This window comes from Etheostoma cragini, chromosome 11, assembly GCF_013103735.1.
Source record: "Etheostoma cragini isolate CJK2018 chromosome 11, CSU_Ecrag_1.0, whole genome shotgun sequence".
Lineage (NCBI taxonomy): Eukaryota > Metazoa > Chordata > Actinopteri > Perciformes > Percidae > Etheostoma > Etheostoma cragini.
In genome coordinates, this window is record NC_048417.1 from 27,164,887 (window position 1) to 27,167,589 (window position 2,703).

The window sequence follows — 2,703 nt, forward strand, 5'->3', positions numbered from 1 at the left end:
CATTGGTACTGTGTTAAATCAATGCTGTAGGTACAGTTGTGTTCAGAATAATAGCATTGTGTTGAATCCTAAGGCCATTTGTACAGTTCATTGTCTGTCTGGATTTATTTTATAAAAAAGCTTGTAAAACATCAACCCTGTTGTCTACAGTCAAGATCTGAACAATATTTTCAGGGTTATTAGAATATTTGGGTTGCAGTGAGGTCACTTGAATGTTGAAAATGGTTGTAGGACCTTGAAGACAAATAAATATATAAAATGGAACATGAATCTTCCAGATATGTATTGATGTCACAGACAGATAAGTAATACATAAGCCATTTTACTCTCTAAAACAGTTCTCATATGTCTTGGGAGTCACACTGTGAAGAACTAATCTTTATAACTTATACAGTTAAAAAACAGTTTTCTTATATGCAAAATAAACATAATGTACATGATAACTGTAGGGCTGAAATTCTGCCCTTCTAGATTCTTTTAGGAAGAAGGGTTCAAGTCCGTAGGTTGGATAAAAGAACGTTTATTACAATAGAATATATATTCCAGAGACAAGGTTACAGAAAAAATGCATCCATAGCTCTCCCTAAGTTTGTCTGACTCTTTTCCCTTTCTGCATGATCTTATGTGCACAGGGGGGTTCAGTTGCTACCACGTGACATGTTTGTGCGCTGTGTTTTGTTTTCAAAAGGTTAGTGCCTAGCAGAGCTCGGCCTGCAAAATAGATAACAGGTCTCAGACTGCTACTGCAGAGGATCTTAGCCCAAACAGAGGGCATGTCCCTAACCACCCTTGGCCCTGCTTTTCAGCATTAAACTCACTTGGCAGAGCTATGGTTGGACACATAGTACCAAAACAACCTATTATAAGGTCACAGTAAACTTTATGAACTATCACACTGAAACCAAGCAGACTATGTGTAATGCTTTAGCTCTTTAGCTCAAAGTTCACACATGATTAATATTATACACTACGTGAATATAATGATGCTTATGAGCACACATGATATGAATACATTTTATTCCAACATAACTCATATAAAGCACATATTATTCACATTTCTTCAAAAAAGGCCCAAATATATGCCAAATCTAAAACCAGTGGGGCCATTCTCCTCTGTAAAACTGTAGACCATAACATTACATGTAAACTGAATAAAGCTCAGCTGACACGCTCACGCCATGCAGGAGTTGGCTGAAGGGAGAGACCTATAAAAAGGATTATATTACTGTATTTGCGTTACTTTTGTAACACGTTACTCCCAGTACTGCCAGTCAGTATACTGTATATTTACCTCGTTCAAGGTAAAAGACAAATTAAGAATTAACATTACAGCTACTCATGGAGGTGCTGTGGCTTAGGTGGTTAAAGTGCCTGTCTAGTAAACAGGAGATCCTGGGTTCAAATCTCAGCCGCACCTTGTTGTTGTAAAGATAACCATTGTTTTCATCATGTCTACCCAATCCCCATACTACCCATTAAGCCCTGGTTACAAAAAAAGGCATGTTACAGTGCAGTACAAGAAATGAAACATTGAAGGGCAGTGAAAAACTGTTATATACAGTGCCTTGCGAAAGTATTCGTCCCCAATGAACTTTTCAACCTTTTGACACATTTCAGGCTTCAAACATAAAGATATACAAATTTTATTTTTTGTGAAGAATCACCAACAAGTGGGACACAATTGTGAAGTGGAATGAAATCTATTGGATATTTTAAACCTTTTCAGCAAATAAAAAACTGAAAAGTGGTGCGTGCAAAATTATTTGGCCCCTTTAGTTTCAGTGCAGCAAACTCACTCCAGAAGTTCAGCGAGGATCTCTGAATGATCCAATGTTGTCCTAAATGACTGATGGTGATAAATAGAATCCACCTGTGTGTGATCAAGTCTCTGTATAAATGCACCTGCTCTGTGATAGTCTCAGGGTTCTGTTGAAAGCGCAGAGAGCATCATGAAGACCAGGGAACACACCAGGCAGGTCCGTAATACTGTTGTGGAGACGTTTAAAGCTGGATTTGGATCAAACATCCCAAGGAGCACTGTGCAAGCGATAATTTTGAAATGGAAGAGTATCAGGCCACTGCAAATCTACCAAGACCTGGCCGTCCCTGTAAACTTTCAGCTCAGACAAGGAGAAGACTGATCAGAGATGCAGCCAAGAGGCCCATGATCACTCTGGATGAACTGCAGGGAACTACAGCTGAGGTGGGAGAGTCTGTCCATAGGACAACAATCAGTCGTACACTGCACAAATCTGAAAGAAAGACATTTCTCAAAGATATCCATAAAAAGTCTCATCTAAAGTTTGCCACAAGCCACCTGGGAGACACACCAAACATGTGGAAGAAGGTGCTCTGGTCAGATGAAACCAAAAGCGAACTTTTTGGCCACAATGCAAAACGATATGTTTGGCGTGAAAGCAACACAGCTCATCACCCTCAACACACCATCCCCACTGTCAAACATGGTGGTGGCAGCATCATGGTTTGGGCCTGCTTTTCTTCAGCAGGGACAGGGAAGATGGTTAAAATTGAGGGGAAGGTGGATGCAGCCAAATGTAGGACCATTCTGGATGAAAACCTGTTGGAGTCTACAAAAGACCTGAAACTGGGACGGAGATTTATCTTCCAACAAGACAATGATCCGAAACATACAGCAAAATCTAAAAAGGAATGGTTCACAAATAAACGTATCCAGGTGTTAGA

The 2,703-nt window shown here is 39.8% G+C and overlaps 1 non-coding gene across 1 annotated transcript; it reads left to right on the plus strand.

Moving 5' to 3' along the window:
• Positions 1 to 1,343: 1,343 nt before the first annotated feature.
• Positions 1,344 to 1,417, plus strand: trnat-agu. Its single transcript has one exon. It is a non-coding gene; the product is annotated as a tRNA-Thr (tRNA).
• Positions 1,418 to 2,703: the final 1,286 nt, after the last annotated feature.